We start from the raw sequence: 21,326 nt of genomic DNA on the forward strand, positions 1-21,326 counted from the left end.
ATACTGCTCCAGCTGGCTGCCAACAGTTGGGCCTTAAGGGACGTAGCAAGCTGCTGCCTATCAGAGGGAGATCGAGAAGCTTGTTGAAGCTGGCTATGTAGTGAAGTTGGTGGACCACCAATTGAAGACCAGTGCTGAAGCTTGGTATATACCCCATCATATGGTTCAGCATAATGGGAAGAACCAGGTAGTGTATAACTGCTCATTCCAATACCAAGGCTACAACCTGAACCAGCTCCTCCTACCAGGTCCCACTCTTGGCCCTCCCTTGCTAGCAGTGTTACTACGCTTCTGGGAGCATGCTGTAGCCTTCAGCAATGATATCCGTGGCATGTTCCACCAAGTGAGGCTCCCATCTGCAGATCGACCCCTGCTGCGGTTTTTATGGCGGGACATGAAGCGGGACATTCCCCCTGATGTTTACGAGTGGCAGGCACTTCCCTTTGGAAATACTTGCAGCCCTTGTTATGCAACATTCGCGTTGCAGAAACACGTCACAGACCACAGCCAACCAGAAGACGACGTGCATGTTGCCATGAACAAGTCGTTTTACGTGGACAACTGTTTACAGAGTCTCCCATGTCCAGTGGCCACCAAGACACTTGGACATGGGACAAACTGCGCCACCTTCTGGCTGATGGGGGGTTTGAGCTAAGGCATTGGGCAAGTAACAATCCAAATGTCATTCTCCATCTTCCTCCGGACATCAAGTCATCCAGCTGTGAGTTGTGGCTCAGTCAAGGTCAGTCCGACATCCAAGAGCCAGCCCTCGGACTACACTGAAATTGTAAGGCTGACACCCTCACTTACAAACAAAGACACAATGATTGCTCAGTGGCTACTATGAGGAACATCTATAGATTTTTAGCTATCCAGTATGACCCTCTTGGCTACATAGTCCCTTATACCACCCGAGCCAAAGTTATTGTGCGCCACCTTTGGGAGCAAAGGAGGGATAGGGATGACCCACAACTCCCTGAGAAGCTCCTGCAAAGGTGGCATGCATGGTGTAGCACCTTGCCTAGGTGCTACACCAGTCCCAGACTGAACCAACCCAACTGAAGGAGAGACATCCATGTGTTCTGTGATGCCTCTGAACAGGCACATGGATCAGTGGCTTATCTGAGGACAGAGAGTCCAGAGGGAGAAGTTGAGGTCGCATTTCTTGCAGCTCGGTCTCATGTTTCCCCTAAGAAGCAACAATCTGTTCCTCGGCTAGAGTTGTGCGCTGCAACAAGCTACAACAAGCCCAAATAGAGTGATTCCTTGAGGAAGTCACCCAGCTAGAGGCTGGCAAACCCATTTCCAAATCCAGTCGCCTTCTTCTACTAGCACCTGAGTTTGATGAGAAAACTAGGCTCATCAGAGTAGGGGGCCGGTTACGCCGCAATCTTGACCTGGCTTTAGATTAAGTGTACCCCATTGTTCGGGGCCCAGACACGCTTTGACCCAACTCATCATACAAGATTATGATGATAAGCTCCAGCATCCTGGGCCAGAAAGGGTGTTTGCTGAGATCAGAAGGAGATACTGGGTGTTACGTGGACGTGAAGCAGTACGCCACAATCAGAGATCCTGTGTTGAGTGCAAGAGGTGGAAAGTTCATCCAATTTCACCCAGGATGGCGGACCTCCCTCCAGCCAGACTGCGCCTTTTCAAGCCGCCATTCTGTTCCACAGGTGTTGATTGTTTTGGGCCGTACACCATCAAGATCCGATGCAGTAATGAGAAAAGGTGGGGAATATTGTTTAAATGCTTAACTACAAGAGCAGTCCACCTTGACCTGATCCCCAGTATGGACACAGATAAGTTGTTACTGGCTCTGAGACGCTTTATAGCTAGGCGTGGGAAACCCAAGGAGATTCTCTGTGACCAGGGGACAAACTTCGAGGAGGAGAGTGTGAGCTGCAGGAAGCAATTCAAGCACTTTATCCTAACCTCAAAGAGCAGCTAGCATGCCAGCAAATCAAATTCGCCTTCAAACCTCCTGGATCCCCCGACTTCGGAGGTTGCGGGGAGCGAGAAATCTGCTCGCTAAAGACTGCTCTTCAAGTCATCATTGGAGCCCAAACTGTCACTGAAGAGGTGTTACACAGTTTTGATTGAAACAGATCCTGACCCGTTACCCCCAACTATCTCCTCATGGGGCGGCGGGATGCCTCACTGCCACAAGTCGTCTATGATGGCCCAGAGATTCTCGGGCGAACAAGATGGAGGCACAGCCAAACTCTAGCTGATCATTTCTGGCATAATTTCCTGAAGCACTACCTGCCAGGACTCCAAGCCCGCCAGAAGTGGCAGACTGAATCGGCCAACCTACAAGTAGGAGATGTGGTCATGATTGTGAATAACCACCTTCCGCAGGCCCTTTGGCCGGTGGGGAAGGTCTCTCAAATTTTTCTTGGACCAGACACACGTGGCAAGACTTGTCAGCCTACCTGCCTTGCCTACGGATGATTGATCTACCCTTTTGACTCAGCATTTTTTGTTGTTGTTTGTATTCACAAGTGAATGGAGGGGCGGCTGTGGAAAAGGCTGCCAAAAGGGACTCTCGTGCTGGCTCTTTAAGGGGCGGAGCCTAGACAGCAGCAGGCAGACAAGGAGAGCAGAGATGAGAAAGGCGCTGCAGTAGAGTTTACAGTTAAAGTTTGTTTTGCTTCCATTGGTGTTCACCGTTTGTTTCCAATTTATTTTTGCCTTGTGTGTGTGTAAATTGAAAACCACACATTTCTGTCAAGTGAGGAATAAACAGAAATTCAAGCTTTTAAAACACTGGAGCGTGACTGGATTTATCTTGGGGTTCTAACCGGACTCACCACAGTGATTTGAACGTTCCAACCAGCCTCATATATATTTTTAGTCACAAAGTTTAAACTATCAAAAGCTGGTTTTATGAACCTGAAAATGAGTTCACTGTACTACCAATGCACACTGGCCAGATCTCGTGATCCCAGAGTACAATTAAGATGTGGTGTATTATGAACATGCAGCATCCATCAACTGTGCGATGCCATCATGTCAAAAATTACAAAAATATCTTAGGAATGTTTTTGACATCGTGTTTAATCTATGCCATGAAGAATTAAAGCAGACCTCTAATAAAGGATTAAAAAACTCCTTCGCCTCTTTACAACCCTTCTACCCAGATCATCTGCCAGCTGACTGAAGAGAAATGTACCTACAGGCATGTATAGCAGAGACCCGAATAGAGTGCTGCTGAAATACTTGCCCCTAAAATCCACATGCAAAGTGCTGAATTTATGAAACTGTAGAAACACCTTCCTGCAAACTTAAGTAAACTAAAGAAAACAGGTTACGAGCCAAATAGTCAAAGAGTCATAACTGCAGAGAGGATGTGGCTGTGTTTCCCTGCCACTTCAGCAGTCTCCTCCCTATGGAAAGCTTTTCATGCTTTGATTATAAAAAATAAATTTGTTTTCTTCCTAAACTTCATCATTAACTAAGTCCTTGTTTAGGATTCAGCGTGGTTCCACTGGTTCAGTCTGACTCAAATACATCCTTGGATGCAGAACACTGTGTACCAATTATCACCTCGTAGTATCATTGGCAATAGGAGAATATGCATGCAGTTTAATAATGTAAAAATTAACTTACCTATGTGGTGATGTGTTACCATCGGTGGCTGAGTGCCTATTTGTGATTTATTCCTTTCCCTTAAGAGAAGCTTTTTATTTGGTACTACATGGTGGAGTTTCCAGAGGTTCTGATAACAGAAAATAAACATGTCCAGAAATGTTTTGTCATCTTTTTTTGGTCATTTTTGTTAACATTCAATTTACCTGAAACATTTGTCTTTTTTTTTTAAATCAACAAAATGTCTGTTAAAAAAATGTCCTCTGATTTAATACATGAGCATATTCTTAATTAGCCAATGCAAGGTGTAAATTCCACCAACATAATGTATTGTATTTCCAGCTATTTATTTGTGGGAATATATTTCTTTAAATAATTTTTTTAAATCAATTCAGCTTCTAAACAGCTGAAACTGCCCTAATGTCTAACCTACATACAACATGTGTATCATTCTAATGCTCTTTCAGATAACATTGTTTTAACATGCAAATGTTTTGAAAAAGTTATTTAGTAACAATGGAAAACAAATAAAACAATGTCAAGGTAGCCAAGTCAACAGAAAAATACCAGAGGTTTTCAGAATGATTGTAGCCTTCCTTGCCCTGTGACTACCCCACACAGACCACGAACCTTCAGTGACTCAAACAAGTTTCAACATCAGCTCCACCACTTTTCTCAGGAGTGAAAAACAAGGAAAATTACTGATAGAAATTAAGGTTTATTTACAGCATCCAGCCCTAAGCTGATGAACGCTGAGAATTTGGTTCTAAAACATTATTCCCTGCAGATTTACAGGTTCATAGCTCACTGCAGTCCCATAGATAAAGTGGCAATTGTGTGATAAAAGCTACTTTTCAAACAAATGTGGTATTCCATAAGAAGATGTGAAAGCTTATCAGCCTGGATATAGCACACTTACAGCCCACATAACTGAAACCTAGCTGCACTCACCTGAAGCCTCTCTGCTCACTCTCTCATCCCTTTTGGCCTGTTCTCACCTTTGCTTCACCAGCTACTAAAACAAAATGATCAAAATAGAATAAATCCAAGACAGTTGTTTATATAGTTGCACCTGCATTTCTGTTTATCACAGAGCAGCGTTTTGGCTCCAATAATTAGTTGAGGAGTTAGTTTACATGAACCTACTGTAACAAACAGGTACAATATCCTTTAGCTGCTTGCACCACTTTACCTCTGGAATAACAAATATGTTTATCATGCTAGGCTAGTGCATAGCTGACCATATATGATGTTAAGATGTTACATTTACACACAGAAGCCAAGTTGCAAAGACTTAAATGTCCAAATCACATGTAGCCAACATAAATTTTTTCTAAGTAAAAACTTACTCCTCACTGTGTTTATACAAAGTTTCAGCATCAAGTTATACAGAAGCACATTAACTGATCCAATCACTTATGTTCAGGGAACCTTGGAACGTATAGTTTTCTATCACCACTCAGTTAAAATTAAAGAGGAAAAAAAAGATATTTGATTCACTACTGCTGCTCTCAATAATGCTTCAAAACCTTACTATGGTATCATATGAAGTTATCAAAAAGCTAATGGAACAAAGACAGAAATGTAATGATTTTCATTGAACCACTTTATTTTTCAGAGACACAGGAATGCAGCAAAAATGATTCAAAATATTTCCCAGAAAAGCTAATTAGGAGAAAAGAATGATTCTGTTGGACAGTTTTTAGAATTCTTTAAAGTACAATTTCAGTAAATGGTAGCCACTCTAAGTGCATCTGTGAGGTATTTACATTATATTACATTGACCCTGTTACATCTAAATAAATAAACAATACAAATTTAGATTTACTTTTAAGTAATTTTTCTAATCAATAGTACATTGTACAAGCTGTTATGATTTTTGAAGGAAATCTATGAATAACAATTTTCTCAGTCATTCGAAAAACTAAATATACCTAAAGATTCAATAGCTTGTAAAACTACCTTTAGAGGCAATAACTCCGTTATCATCTTCTGTTTGGCTTTATCAGTTACAGGAGGAATTTGACCCACTCCACTTTATAATAGTGTTTCCTTAGTTGAGATTTGCAGGCATTTGTATATGAATATCTCTCTTAAGGTCTTACCATGGCATTTTAATTGGGTTATGGTCTGGACCTTAACTGGGCCTGGGCTATGTTTGGCATCAATGCCTTGTTGCATGACTCAGTTTGTACCAAGCTGTTGGACGGATTACCTCACATTTAACTTTAAAATAATTTAATATACAGTAGAGATCATAGGTGAATGGATGCTCAAGTTTCATGCCTTCGACATCAGCCCAAATCATCACCTCACCGCCATGATGCTTAACAGTTGGTGTGAGGTGTTTGTTTTGATATGTTGAGTTTGGTGTTCTCTAAACATGGTTCTGTGCTTCATAATCAAACATCCCTACATTGGACCCATTTGTGTAAAGGGAATTGTCTGAGGTCTTGTAGTTCATTCTGATGCAACTTGACAAGCCTAAGTTGCATTGATATATTCTTATTTTCTCCTGGTAACCATCCAAGTATGCCATAATTTTCCAGTCTTAATTGTCCTCCTTATTGTCCTAATTGAAAATAGTTTTAATATTAAATATTAAATATTTGATTGTAGATTGATAGACTTCATATTGTTTGGAAATCACCTTTCAATCTTCGATAGATGATGTGCAGCAACTTTTTCTTCTCTAAAAAGAACAGATTTTGTAATACTTGTATTTTTCTGAACGTACATAGTTTCTTTTCACTGTATGTAGAATGAATGTTCTCTTGAACATTACACACAGAACTGGATGTGTCTTATGGAGGGTATTTCATCTGGACATGTTAAATGTTCCTATTCTTAATGCACATTTGCTTGGCCTGGGCATGTAAAGTGTTCATAAAACTATCGAGAAAATTACTTTTCCATATAGCAGCACTAGTAAGTTCCAGCACATGAATCTTCTGTAAGCCCATTGATTAAAAAGACATGCCTGGATATAATTTCTTGTTGACAGTCTGCATTATGTTACATGAAAATAGTGATCATTACCAAAATAGAATGCATTACGCACCAGTAAGTCCTTACGGTGCTGAATTGTGAAAACACTGTGCAGTGTGTGCTAATAAATATTGCAGTTGAGTTTTTTTAAATCTTTACAATCAAAGAGAAATCTCCCTGAAAATGTCTTCATGTCTGGTTGCTGCACTGTGGGAAAACAGATCAGTCACAGCTCTGGGATTGATTATGCTTAATGGTCACTGTTCAATAGCAATGTTCACAGTAATGAGGTCTGCTTTGAAAGATACGCATGTCAATATCTCTGTTCTCGGTGTGTTTGTGTGCCATCCGGAGCTGAGATGAAAAGTTGTACAAGAGGGAAAGAAGATGCACTAACTCTCTTCCCTTTCTAAGTTAGCGTTCAGATTTGTATGAACTTGCTTGCAAAAGTATTCCCCCCTCCATACACTCTTTAGAGATGGCCAGAAAAACGTCATTACTTAGTATTAAAAATACAAAGGCATGTTTTGAATTTACCAAAAGATATGTGGTTGAGTCCTCACCTGTTTGGAGGAAGGTTTTCTGGTCAGATGACACTAAAATTTATTTTGTGGGCCACCAAGCAAAATGCTATGTCTGGTCACTTGTGATAGAGCTGTATGCTTATTTGTTTCCTGCAGAGTAGCTGACTACTCTAGCTGTGAGGTGTTCATTGTGTTCAACAGAGAGACAGCCTGGGGGAAGAAGCTGTCCAAGTGGTAGTTCGTTTTTGCTATTAATGCTCTGTGGCGCTGACACGAAAGGTAAAAGCTTAAGCAGTTTGTGTCCAGAATGTGTAGGGTCAACAGAGATGTTAGCTGCCCTTTTCCTGACCCTAGACCTATAGAAGTCCTGGATGGAGGGGAGGTCAGCCCTGATGATCCTCTCTGCAAATGTAATTGTTTGTTGCAGTTTGAACCGGTCCTGCTTTGTAGATGAGCCAAACCACACAGAGATAGAGTAGACCAAAAACAGACTGAATGATGGCAGTGTAGAAGATCAGCTCCTGTGGAAGGTTGTACTTTTTGAGTTGCCATAGGAAGTCGAGCCTCCAAACAGTGTCTATGTGTGAGGACGACCTCAGGTCCTGAGAAAGCTTAGTTCCTAGAAACTAATAATCCCATAAAGCACTGTACAATGTAAGCAAAATGCAACACCAAAACAAGTACAGCACAGCTGCCGTACATGTAGAAGAAAGTGCTCTGGTCAGATAAAACCAAAATTGGAGTTTCTGACCTACATGCAAAATGCTAATGGTATGAAAGAAAATTGTAGCTGTACATGATGATGGTGGCATCCTGCTGTGGGTATGCTAATCTTCACCATGGATAGATGGTGCTATATAAAAGGCAGAAGAAATCCTGTTAGAAACTGCAAAGGTCTTCTGACCGGGGCAAAGGTTTAACATTCAGCAGAATACCACCAGCGACAAAATGGATTGGCTTATAGCAAAACATTATATTAACTTTTTAGATTTGTACGTTTAATAGATTTTGAAAGCCATGTATTTCTTTCTTTAAACTTCTGAAAAATGCACTACTTTTTGTCAGTCTGATGAAAATAGATATAATGGAATGAAGTTTGCGGTTGTACAGTGGCTAAAAACAGCTCCTGTGTGCTAGTGTTATAGAGGTAATTTAGGACCAATATTTGTTTTCTTCAGAACTGCACACATCCAGGCACCCAGATCTTCCACACACATACACCAACTCCCCTGATTTAAATACCCTAATTAGAAATCCCACGCCTCTAACACAGGCATGTGAATTCAGTTCACACCGACTTTCCATTGGTTGTTGCCCAAGCATCTCCTCCACGGGGCATTTCACCTCGCTCTCTGGAACTAGAAGAGACAAGCCTCCATGTTCTGACTGTGGGGCTGAGGCTTCCAGCTCAGACAGAATTAAACAACCCTCGCTCCGTTTTTGTTTTCCTCCCTCATCCACCCCTCCCTCCATCAGTTTGTCTTAATGATAATGAAATTCATCACACTTAGGGTTCAGATTTGAATAACTGTCTTGCATCAACTCATATGTTCCCACTTTTACTTATATATATATATGTGTGCCTGGATTTGTGCAGCCATGCCAGGTCACAATCCATGCAAGAAGCAATGCTGATAAAACATTTCCTTTTGTAAACTACATTGCAGCAGCATGCCCACGGCAGATGGTGTGCCATTCAGTCTCTGTCAACACAGGAGCGAAAACAGAGAGAGGCACAAGAGGACATTGGAGATAGCGGTAGAGGAAACACAAGTGGATTAGAGAGGAGGCTTTCAGGTGAGAAGAGGACTGAGTGTCAAAGATGTTGAGTCAGAGCGCCACCATGTGAGCCACGTGGCCCGCCTCTAGGCACTGCAGAGGCAGGCAGAGAAGGAGACATGTCACTGATTTTCCACAGAGTCAACAAAACCATTTTACCATGCACAGTCTCCCTTAGTAATTTCTCCAAAATACACGCATGCACACACACGCATGCACACACACGCATGCACACACACGCATGCACACACACGCATGCACACACACACACACACACACTTAAAATCAAATCCCATGGGTTAAGAACGCTGTCAAAAACAATGTGAATGTAAAGACGGAAATGTGTGCATATTAGTCAATAGTTGTGCATAAGTAAAATCCAAAAGAGGTATTGTATATTTTCTCTATAAGAATACAAAATAAAATGTTACAGCTTCCAGAAATTACAAACACAAAGTTCAAGTTTACAATTGTGGTTTATTCTTTATGAATACAATATGCTATAACCGTTTGTGAGTACGATTTCTTTTCTATGAGAATACGAATTTACATCAGCGACTTGGCATGTGATCTCAGGCTGGTTAGTGGAGCGCAGAGTTAATCGATTCGCGTTGCGCATGCGCTGTCACACTACCTTTACCACCAGTAAAGGTAGTGCTGGGATTGGATGATAGAAAAAAGGTAATGGGAGATAATTCAGTCTAAAAGGAATATTAGGAACAGAGACGAGATTGGGGGAAACCAAAAGTATTATAAATAAAGCATTGTTCTTATTTTTCTGAAATACAAAACTAAAACATAGAATATAGTGGGTGGAGTTATACAATGATGTACAGTAGGTGGCAATATGCACCTCTGAAGTTGTTGCGAACCGCCAGCAGAAGAAGAAGCAGCAGCACTAGTGCCTAGATGACGGACCAAGAGCATATATTAACGACATTAAGACATATATAAACTTTTTAACATTACCTGGCTTTGTAGTGTAGTTTCTTGGTCCGTCATCTTGGACAACTATTGACTAATATGCACACATTTCCGTCTTTACATACACATTGTTTTTGACAGCGTTCTTACCCCGTAAAATCCCTGCATAGCTCTACCTGGCAACTGCATGTTAGCAAGGTTATTTTGTCCCTCTCTCTCACATGAAACAGCACGGATGCCTGACTGAACACTCATGACAACCGTATGTCTATACCAGATTAAAACATTCTGAATAAGAAATACCTAAAATATAACCTCCTACTGTATGTGCTACATTCATGCTGTTCTGTAAAGCAGGAATTATTTAGTGGAATATGTTCATGAGACCTGCAGATTAATCAGCATAAATGAAACCATTAACCTTTATGTACAAACCTAATCCCCTTTTTGTGATTAAAAAGGATCACAGTGTACAAACTTGTAGTGCAACACAAATAAGAAGAATTAGGCTTGAATCATAAACAAAAAAACACATTTTGGCACGTGAAGCTATTGACTCAGATTCTGTTTAATCCTGAGAAATCATTACCTTAGTGAGCCAACATAAGGTGCAGTATTATTTGGGGTTATACTAGGTTTGTACCATGCATGCAGAACTAATAGCAGGTTAAAACCGGCATATAGAGAAATAAAACAAATCCAAGATTTCATTGGCTCACAGAAGGGGATTATGAAAACATTTGAGGAAGTTAAATCTAATCTTTTTATTTTACCCAAAAAAAAAAAAAAACTGTTTTTGCAAATACATGCTGCAAATATTTGCAGCATGTATTTGTAGCAAGCTTTGCAGCAAGCTTTGGCTTCTGCCACACAAAATAGATGACATCCCCTAAAAAGTGCTGGGTAGCTGACCCAATCCTGGTTCAAACATGGACCGGTTCAGCCCTGGGTAGATTTAACACAGCAGGGCCCAGCTGAGGATTTATCCAAGCATACTGGTTTATGTTTTCAACCCAAAAAAACATGTTTAACGTCAGCTACCAAGAGGGGTTGAGAAGAATGGGTGAAACCCAGATCACCAAACAAGTAGTTCTTAGGGTAAAACTAAGGATTTTTAATTTTACTTTATTTCTGCAGAAATAAAGAGGCAACATCATAATGTCCAAAATGATTTTTATTGAGATTAGAATTTAAACTGCAAATTTCATACTGTAAATTTTACCTGTGGTCAAAACAAAATTAGATGTGTATAGCTAAAACAAAAAGCTGAAACACAACTGCCAGAAAATGAAAATAGCTTATTAGGCTGTTTTTATTGACTTGATGACCATTGGATCAAAGTACGCAGATGTCACATGCTAGTGGCAGAGCTAAAAACTGTCATAAACTTAATACAACATTCATGGGGAAAAAAAAGCTGTACAAAGTATACTTGTACCTGCTGAAAGGCTGGATATATAGTCCGATGACATCAGGATTTTTTTAAATTTTGTTTAGCAGAAAATACATGATATGAATGAACAACTGCTATGCTCTGGCACAATTATGCACACCTCCAACCAATTGAAAACACTGCTCTAATGCATATTTTAATTCATTCTTTGGTCAAAGTGTGAATCCTAAACAAAGCTAGAAGTAGCTTGTGCCAATTGCTGAACAGCTTTATATAGAAAAATATCAAATGTTTTTGTATTTGGCATTTACTTCATAAATAAATCTTTATAGAGGAATGTATTCAACATTCCAAAAGGAGGGTCACATTTTACATTGAAGATGTTGGCAAATCAAGTATCAAAACATGCCCTGAGAGAATATCTCAGGAGTTGCTTTGAGAAGAGGACCAACATGGTTTTAAAGATAAACAGGAATAATTGTACCCCTTCAAATCATTAAATTCAGTGGTTCCAAACACTTTTATGGTCATAGGTGTACAAAATCCAGCACCTAGTTAAGAAGCAGACAGCTTCTATAAAAGTAGACATTAGCTCAGTTATTTCCAGTTTGGTACAATGATCAGATGCCACCTGTGCAATGACTCCATTTGTTGAATATTTCTAAATATTCCAAGGTCTACTATTAGTGATGTAATACATGCTCACAACATTCTGAAATAGTTTGGGGATGAACCCTTCCTGTTCCAACATGACTGCACACCACTAAACAATAAAACGCCCCTGAAGACATGGATGAGCTGCTCTGGTGTGGAAGAACTTGACTGGCCTTGAGACAGTCCTGTTCCCAAACCTCTGGAATTAATCAGAGCAGAGAGTGTGAGCCAGGCTTTTTTGTCCAACATCAGAGTCTGACCTCACAAATGGCCCTCGGGAGGAATGGTCAGAAATTCACTAACATTCCTTAACCTCCTGGAACGTTGTTATAGCTGCAAAAGGATGGGCTAACTTTATACTAAACCACATGGATTAAGAATAGGATGCCCCTCAAGTTTAAATGTGAAGACGAACAAAAACTTTCAGAGGAAAATATTGTATTCGGAAATAAAACCTTAGACAGGGTTGCACTACCAATTCTCTCTCTCTCTCTACCATGCATTGTTGATGATTACATATTTCTAATTTATTGATCACTTAGACTAATTTATATTCTTTATTCAAATCATCCTTGTCTTCTGCTAGTATACTTTAAGAATTTTTAAAAGTATTGAGTTGACACAATCTGTGATCATGCCTGGCCACTTTGAACCACATTTTTTGTGTGTTGCCAGATCACTTTTTTTCCCCCAACATTAATCCCTGTGTGGGTGGCTGCACTGGCTGAAGGCGCCTGTCATGTGGCTGTGACGTCCCCGGTTTGATGCCAGAACAGAAGAGGCCTTTTGTCACATAAAATTTGCCTCCCCATTTCACTCAGTGTGTCTCTGTGCGATAACAAAGGTGTCCAAGATACTTCGTTTGTATCTTTGTGTTTGTCTGAGGGCACACGATGAAAAAGCTAGTTTTCCAGGTGACTTATGAACTTCTAATGAAAGTAAAGCAAAATTAATTGTTTACTTTCCGACAGTGCTTATTAAAACCTTACTCCGAGGGGCAATAAATGTTTTTGGTTATTGTTTAGATTGTCTTAATGAAGTTCCTCCCCTTTTTTCCTTCTCGCACATTTCTTCAACATCCTAGACAAATGTTCTCATTTAGATTTTAATTGGACTAATGAAACGTTTCCAACTAATACGATAATCCAGAGCGAAGTTTGCTTGATGATGTAAGCCGGAGCTCAACATGGGGGCTGTAATGCCCCCTAATGGGTGACAACAAGCGATGTGTGGATCTGCACTGGTGTGTTTGTGTTTATCTATTTATTTTTTTTGTAATTGCAGTGTGCAGGCCTCATTAGCATTTTATCAGCAAGGCTGGCAGAGAGGCAGACTCACAAGATTGGCTAATGACAGAGATGAGACACTTTACAGAGAGGGTGATGGTGACGGCTTCCTCGCATCACGAACACAAGCTTATGCAACACGTGAGAGCTCTGTGTTACTACCTCTATCCTGCAGACTCACATGCTGTACAAAATGGGTTAAAAGGGTAGACAGTAAATCTCATCTTACTCTCTCCTTTCCAGTGCCAGTAAGAAAAACTGATTGATTAGACAAAAATCAGAGAAGGGAGGAGATGACAAAGTGAGACATAGCAATAGATCAGAGAGATCTCGGAAAACACTTTCAGGGCTGTTTCTGCCGAGGGAGATGTCCTTGCAGCAAGTAACGTCTGCTTCAAGACAATGCATTTTACTGACTGAGTGCTGGACAAAAGTTGAATTCATGAAGTAATAACTGAAGAGCAAACTGGAGTTTAATCAGTCTAACAGAGAGGATAGAGTAATGAGAATTTTTTATCAGCTTTAAGAAAACAAACTTGTTTGTTTTTTTAGGACCTGCCCTGAATCCTATTATTTACCTGGGTGATAACTGAAAGAACGAGATACTGAATCCAAGATGAAATGAGCTTCCACAAAAGGGTAGCTCGGTTCTACCTAGGGGACAGGGTGAGGAGCTACAACATCTTCATACCCTTTTTGTTGTTGCCCTGCACATCAAACCTATAATGCCTTACAGGACAAACTATCATGTTGGATGGCAATTTTTCAGGCCCACAGCCAACTCAGGAGACTCAAAGAGACTCAAAAAGACATGTAACAGATAAAAAATATACATATAATCTCAGATGGTTCCCTTTGTTGTTCTAGAAATATCTGCGAGGAGGAGACATGTAAGATTATCATCTCCTTACAGAAATGGTGTGCAGGAAAGTGATTACTGCGAGGACGTGAGTTACAGGCTTGAGGGGAATGACGTCAGATCACTAGGCTGTCGTGGTGAGTGTGGCGCTGTTGGGTAGGAATCCAGGAAGTGGAGCGAGGAGCTCCAGAGCTGAGCCTTAACAAATGGACAGGGAGGTATCGAGTGGATATTAGGAGCTCCTTAGGAGCAGTCATGGAGCCAGGTAACTTCCAGGTAGGTTTACTGAGGCTTACTGCTTGACAGAACCAATCTTCATGCGAGGAGCATTAGGTGATCTCCTGAAATCTCCCTTCAGAGGAAATAAAAGGCAATTAAGTATAATTAACCAAGGAATTAATAACAAGAATTTGCCCTAGGAGGCTTTGCACCACTACATAGAGATGACACTCAAGCGTCAAATGACTCATTAGACAGGAGGTGTGCCAGGTGGAGTCTGCTCATCTTCACTCTCCAGAGGTAGAACTGGAGCTCATGGAAATCAAATTTGTTGAATTCTCCCTTTTCTTTGTCCATAAAGCCATCCTTGGTTCAGCAGGCCGTATAAGATAGGGGCTAAAACAACCAATTCTCCCTGCATCAGCATGAGGCTTCTTAGACATTAGAGGAAAAAAAGAAACATTTCTTCTTTGAATCTTTACAAGAGCTTTAACTGGTTTTCCAGGAACCTGACAGCAGGTTCTTGGAACTTTACCTTTGCTCATTCGACAGGCCCCTTCACTGTCCATTTTTAAGACTCGTCTAAAAACGTATCACTCATTGGCCTTCAACCTAACTGGGACTTGATTTTACTCAACTTTTATAGATATTGATTTTATTTGTTTTGTTGTTTGGTGTTTACTATGTTTCTATTGAGTTTTTAAGTTATTTACATTGTTGTGTGTTTAGCTTTATTTTATTTGATGCTTTTTATTTTATCTTATCCCTGATGTTCAGCACTTTGTTTCAGCTGTGGCTGGTGTTAAAGTGCTATATAAATAAAGTTGATGATGATGATGGAGGTGTATTGATAGTTTTGTCACAAGAATATCTTCATAACATGCAATGCATAATATTTTTTGTAATGTTTTCAGTGATTGCTCTGAATTTTTTGGACTTATTTTCTTCTTTTTTCTGACTTTTCATGTTTTGTATTAAGCAAAAAAAACAAAAAAAAAAACATATAAACTCTAATCTAATTTAGTAAAATGGAAGCATGCAGACTCACGTAAGGTAGAAATATGATTTTAAAAAAAGGACTAAAGTAAGGGTGAATTTACAACATAAAAAATAAATACTGTTCAGTAACTAAAAGATGCATAATGAGATTCAAGAAATGTGCTGCTGAGTAGAATAAAGTAAATATGTGCGTGTAATTTGGATGAAAATAAGAGAAGTTATTCCTAATATCTTTTAAGTAATTTTAGACAAAAGCAGGGGACAATAATTGTGTCGCTGTGTTATTTATGCTCAGAATCAAAGCCATTTTTTTCATAACTGGACTTTGCAATAAATTTCTCTTCTTAAAGAATAACTCTGAAGGTTCAAGTCTTGCCTAACTCCTGCAACTGGGCCAAAACAGCTGAGGTGTGAACAACTATTCCACAAACTATTCAGAACCAAGTAAAACTCCCCAAGTGTTTGAATTGTCTCCTTAAGGACACTTTAACCACTGGCTCTTTGACAGTCTGTGGCAGCTCCTTTCTATTTTTGGAGGGAGGGCAATTACACTGACGGATGAATGAGGGAAAAATGGATGGAAGGAAAGAAAAAGGACTGTTTGTTCTCCTTGGAAATGGACTTCTGGAGTGGGAAAGATAGAAAAAAAAAAATGCAGTTCGGGTGGCTAGTGGTGGATACTGCATTTGTGCTGACGAACCGGAAATGACTTTCGCTTGCAGACGCTACAGGAATAGATCCTTCCAGACTGTAGGAATGAATGTGGAAGGAGGAAAATGTCAATCTATTTGCAGTTCTGTCCATTTCAGGATGAGTGGGAGGCTTAAATATGATTTACATGTATCCTACTGTGAAATCCTGTTCATTTATAAAACAACCTTTATCAAAAATATTTTTTAAAAAAAGTAAATGAGATGTGACATTTAATTAAACTCCTGCCTTGACCTAAGTTCGCATAGCCAAACACAAGGATAGGTAAGGAGGTTGGCTGTTTATTATCCTGTGTTTGTCCCAGAGATCCACCTCATGTGCAAGATTGTGAACAGTAGATATGGTTGTCAAGGGAAACAGACTTGTAGGATGTGAAAGAAAAAGAGAGAGACGGCTATGATGCAAGGCTTTGAAGAATGCATTAAGAATAAAGTTAAAGCTCAATTAAATCCAAGCTAACTGATCCAGCTAATCGGACTTAAATCAAGACATTGAGAAATCAGTCAACTATTTTCAGATTTCTTTATATGCTTTCACAAACTGTGTAAGGCTAAATCTTAATATTAGCATCCATATGAGTCTTGAACATTATAAGACATCTCGGTGCTTGTAGGAAAGCACTGCTGCCATCACACAAACAGTTTTGCAACATCAAAAAAACAGCAGAAAGCCACACAACAAGTGTTGAGATTATTATTATTTTTTGTTTGTTTTGTTTGTTTTTGTCGCGATTGGTATTTATAAAAACCTTTAACCTGAAATGTTGGTGTTTGACAGACTTAAATTATGACAGACTGTACAGCTAATTGTGTAATCATGTAGATTCCTAAGGGATGGGCAGCTGGAATGAGGTATGCTGTCCATGCTTAATTGTTTTTTTTATTATACATCTGTGATTTTAATGGTTTAAGCCTGAAGAATAATAAACTAATGCAATATTTTACTGTGGACTTAATATTTTGTACAGTTGTTAATGATTAACTGTTCAATAAGTGTTACAATACTTTAAAGCAGGGGTGTCCATAGTGCGGCCCTTAAAATATTTTTGCACAGCCTCTGACCTGTACTCAAGGATGATATAAATTTGGCCCCCCAGCATATAGACTTGATGCCAACGAACAACTATATTTATCAATATTTAGGACAAGATTTTCACTGACTTCTTAAAATCCCCTTAAAATGAAAAATTATATGTGACATATTAAGTATTTGCCTTTATTAAACATTACTTTTGCTTTCATTTCAGTTGCACAGTAAATAGGACTGCAAAACATCCAAAATATTTGTTTCAAAAATATAACTCAAATTAACCCTGCATATATTCACAAGACAAATACACAAGAAAAATCCAGGATATTTGTAAACTAGTACCTGTTAAATAATAAAAACAATTTATTGTAACTAACAGCATTTTCTCCTGTACTCATTTGTTTTGAGAAGCCAGCCATTTTTAGTTTTTTTTTTTATCGTTATCTAGTTTATCTTTCTAGAGATATTTATGATAAATGTCAAAGGTAAATGTTCTACTGCACTTGCTAATGAATACGCTGAGCTACGAAAAATAGTGTCATGATGCATAAAAGTAAACTTTGCAACAGTTACATTTGGATACAAGTTATTTATGTAAATAATAAATAACATGGGACCCAATGTGGAGCCCTGGGGGATGCCCTCTTGAATAATCAGGTACTTTGGGGACAACTAGAGAATTTAACACTCCGCCACTCAGTTTCCAACTTATTTGCCTGCTTTTCACCAAACATAGAAGATGCCTAGTGAATACATCAGGCTACATCAACAGCACTGCATTTAATTGGATAGGGGGTCCATTTTGTATTTGCATGAGGCCATGTAGTCATAACTAGCACCTGTCAGGGATGTGGGGCGAACAGATGTCACCGTAGGCCCATGTTGGAACCAATGGAAACACACGGGCACACACATATCCTGTGAACCCAAACCGTGAGCAATAAACACACTACCACCTAAAGGCAGACAGTATTTCATGTAACAGTTTAGAAGCCAGGTGACTCTTTATTTCCTGAATATCTAGTCAGCCAAACATATAGCATGATATCAAATTAATGGTAGCAGAGTGCTCCAGTTGCAGAGGCAATGATGACTGATTCTGAAGCAGATCTGTATCGACGGGCTGACACATTTCTTCTGGGAGGTCTTCAGATGCTGCAGGTGCGTCTTCATTCACAAAGGCAAATGCATTGTTTGTTACACTGCTGTTTTGTCACTTTTCTGTTTTTTTCTCACACATCATCTGAGGTGGCAAGAGAGTGTGTGTCATTCTTTATCACAGAGAATTTACTAAATCAATTTTCCTACCTCCTTTTTTTCCCCTGGCACTTGCAAGGCAGAATAAGCACAATCGATTCTGCAGCTTTCATCCTCGAGGCTCTCACCTTCTTCCATAAATGTTTTTTCATTGTGTTTGCCTATTGTTTCACTCATGGATTTATGAGCATTTATTGATCACAAGTGATATTGATGGAATTTGCTAAAAAGTAGTTTTCACAAATTTAAATTTGGCTTTTGGATAGACATTTCTTTGTATCTGAGCACAGTTTGTGCCTCAAACCCAAATTCAGTAGTGCTGGCAGTGACAGAGTAATGTGGTGAGAGAGGAACACTGTGTCTCTTTGTGTACCACGTGACAAATAGCTGACAGGCAGCGTGCCTTGTTGCAGGTGATGGGTGGGAGGGGTGGGAGCCTCCAGTCGTCCCTGGCTCTCTCATCATATTGATCTCACTGCATCTTATTTAGCTGTTCCCAAAACTCACAGCTCCATATTGACTCAATCTTAATACTTATTTCTATCGAGGTGCACAACAAAGTCAGAGTCAAATAAAAACAGAAAGAGCTGCTGCTAGCAGGAAGAATCAGCTCAAATACATCCCCAAAAACGTGTTTTCATTAATGGTGCTTGTTTTTCCTAAATTACTGGGAGCACTGAAGACTAATCTTTAGAAAAAAGAAAAACTGCACAATCAGGTCAACAGTTTAGATGCTGTAACGTATATGTAAAAGGTGAAAATTTTCAAGCCATTTGGAATTTTTATCAACTGCCATCCAGTGTTGTAATAACTGGCATTGAGCTTTTTCCATCGCTATCCTGCAAAATGTAATTAATTCAGCAATGCTGGAGGGTTTTTCAAGCATGAACAGCTTGTTCAAGGTCACACCACAGCAAATCAATCGAATATGAGACCAGACTTTGATTAGGCCAATAAGAAACCTTTGGTCTTTTTTGAAACAATTCAGAGGTGGATTTGATGGTGTGCTTTGGATCATTGTTCTGCTGCATAACCAAATCAGGCTTGGACTTTCAGGTGACCAGTGGAAGACTGCTTCATTTTGTGCCAAAGTTTGACCCAAAACATTCAAAACTGAGAAGGTGTGAAATAGCAAAGGGCAAAATGACCAGCATCATCAGAAGACAAACAGATCATGACCTCTAAACACAGAAGTAACAGCATGTTATTCTATGCCAAAATGCTCCACATAGATGAGGGGGGATTTTTTAAATATATTGTAGTCATCACACCCCTCCATATAATAATGATCCAAAATGAAAAGGCAAAGCGATTTTCTAATAAATTCAACTGCTGCCAGAGAGGAACTGTATCTACAGGCTGGAGACGAGAGCTGAACGGTTAGAGCTGACATGTTGTTCAGGTGCTAACGTGACCATCTGTTGTTTATATTCTGCTGCCATCAACAATAATCTGACAAAGACACAGCTGCACCTCCGATGCAGTTACAGCGTTTAGTGAGCCTGTGTGTCGCTGTCACTGCACTGCTCAAACTAATTAAAAGATTCGCTGAAAAATGTGGCTGATCCAATGGTTAGAAAGACGAAAGTATTTTTGCTATCTCCTCTGTATTAAAAAACAGAGTTGTGCCATTAAAAATAAAGAGAGAAGCCACACGGCACTGTGACCCAAAAGCTAACATGAAAAGAAACCATAATGGTATTGGCATGCCTTTATTATTACTTGTAATACTCGTTTCCCTGGCTTCTAAATGTGGCTTCACCCACCTGATGCAACCCAGACAGTTAAGTATATAGTGACAAAGATTAGCCTTTTGCTACTCTAACATTTATCCCCAGAGAGGTGAAGAAAGAGGAAGGCAATGTATTAACTGTGGAATTTGATTTATAAAATGGAACAGCTTTTTAGGACAAACGAGACCTTGATCTTTTGAAAACACGAACCAGTTCAAGCAAGAAAAGGCAGAATTTCACCTGGGTGGATACAGTTTAACTTTTATTATCCCACTTGTATAATTTAACACTTGCCTTTGCTTTAAAAAAAAAAAACTGCAGGTTAAGGAAGTCACTAAGCTTAGAGATTTCATTTTGGCCATCTTACAGATTGGGTCCTGCCACCAGTGGCGGATCTTAGAGCTCCCTGGGCAAGCCACCCCGGTGCTCCCTCCTTTTAGTTCACCACGACTCAGTTGACCCTTGCACAACCAAAAAGTAATTCTGCAAAAAACATTAACTTAGTACACCATAGTTATTAAGTACAAAGTAATGTTGATTTGAGGTTTGACAGTTGGTCTTGTGCTTCAAAAAATGAATTTTAAATTGAATAATCTAATTAAAGTTTGATCACTGTAAGTATTTTATATTTTAAACAAGAGCTGAATGAAACTATGAAATTGTCTTTTGATTTAGGCCTCTAATTTACACTATGAATCAGATATCAATTCCAGTACTATTACTCAGCCATGGTGTAGACATACAGTATTTTCTTACAATACTTACAATAGGCACAACATGAGGACGCTCAATGGCCCTTGAATGAAGATGCCATTAAACAACAGAATGATGGTTCAGACACAACAGAGTGGTAACTTTTTTTTTCCAGAGTTGTTATCCTGCCCCTAACATAGTCCTGCCCTGTGAAAGGACAATTAAGTAGCAATTTTGTTGTTGCCTTAAAAAAAGCCCATATGCTCCATAAGGACATCAAGAGCAAGTTTATTGTGGAGGAACTCGACATAACACTTTTGGGATTAATTAGAGCAGAGATTGAGCCCCTTCTTTCATCCCACATCAGTGCCTGACCTCAGAAATGTGCTTCTGGTAGCTTAGTTAATGCATCTTCTAAACACACTCCTAAAACTTGTAGACAGCTTTGTTAGAAGAGCTGAAGATGCTATAGCTGCAAAGGGTGAGTCGACACCATATTAAACGCTATGCATTAAGAATGGGAGGTCACTCAAGTTCATGTGTGTAAAGGTAAGTGACCTAATACTTGACAATATAGTGTATAAATGGCACCAATTCACAATTCACAAGTGTTCAAAGACCCTTTAGAAGTGCAACATATCTAATTCGTTGTCAATTATATAGAAATAAAATCAGTTCAGATGA

The 21,326-nt window shown here is 39.4% G+C and overlaps 1 long non-coding RNA gene across 1 annotated transcript in view; it reads right to left on the reverse strand.

The window, feature by feature from the left end:
* LOC124882799 overlaps window positions 1-21,326 on the reverse strand; it is a 71,553-nt gene that overhangs the window by 43,329 nt on the left and 6,898 nt on the right. The window contains exon 2 of the long non-coding RNA XR_007041993.1: window positions 3,616-3,724. This is a non-coding gene — a long non-coding RNA (uncharacterized LOC124882799). The remainder of the gene's footprint in view (window positions 1-3,615; window positions 3,725-21,326) is intronic.

Source organism: Girardinichthys multiradiatus, chromosome 17 (assembly GCF_021462225.1).
Source record: "Girardinichthys multiradiatus isolate DD_20200921_A chromosome 17, DD_fGirMul_XY1, whole genome shotgun sequence".
Lineage (NCBI taxonomy): Eukaryota > Metazoa > Chordata > Actinopteri > Cyprinodontiformes > Goodeidae > Girardinichthys > Girardinichthys multiradiatus.